Raw genomic sequence first — 759 nt, forward strand, 5'->3', positions numbered from 1 at the left:
TTTGACTGGGGAGTTCAGTCCATTAATGTTTAAAGTTATTAATGAAAAATGAGTATTGAATCTTGTCATTTTTATTTCTGTTTGCATTCATGATGTAGCTGTGCTTTTCCACATTTATACCTTTATTGAATTTCTTTCTGCAACCCCTTGGGTGTAGTCATTCCTTTCTTCAGCTCTTTGTATTGCTTCCAGAACTCTCTGAAGGGCTGGTTTTGTGGATATGAATTCCTTCAGCCTGTTTATGTCATGGAAGGTTTTTCTTTCCCCTTAGACCACAATAGACATTTTGGCTGGGTATAGTAATCTGGGTTGGCATCTGTGGTCATTTAAAACTGGGAATACTTTGGTTCAGGCTCTTCTGGCTTTCTTAGTTTGCACTGAAAAGTCAGCTGTAATCCTAATGGGTTTTCCTTTATATGTGACTTGTTTCTCTTTTGCAGATTTCAGAATTGTCTCTTTGTTTTGTACGTGTAGTTTTTCCTATGATGTGCCGTGGAGAGTTTCTTTTCTGTTCCTGTCTGTTTGGTGTTCTCTATGGTTCTTGTATTTGTATGGGCATGTCTTTCTTTAATTTTGGAAAATTTTCTTCCACGATTCTGCTGAAGATCTGGTCCATGCCATTATCTTGGGATTCTTCTCCTTCCTGCATGCCTATGATTTATAAGTTTGGTCTTTTTATGATGTCACAAATTCCTGCATATTCCATTCTTGTGATTTCTTAAATTTTTCATAATCTTTGTTTGTGTGGTCTAGTTCGTC

The sequence above is a fragment of the Nannospalax galili genome, unplaced genomic scaffold (genome assembly GCF_000622305.1).
Source record: "Nannospalax galili isolate Female #2095 unplaced genomic scaffold, S.galili_v1.0 scaffold329, whole genome shotgun sequence".
NCBI lineage: Eukaryota > Metazoa > Chordata > Mammalia > Rodentia > Spalacidae > Nannospalax > Nannospalax galili.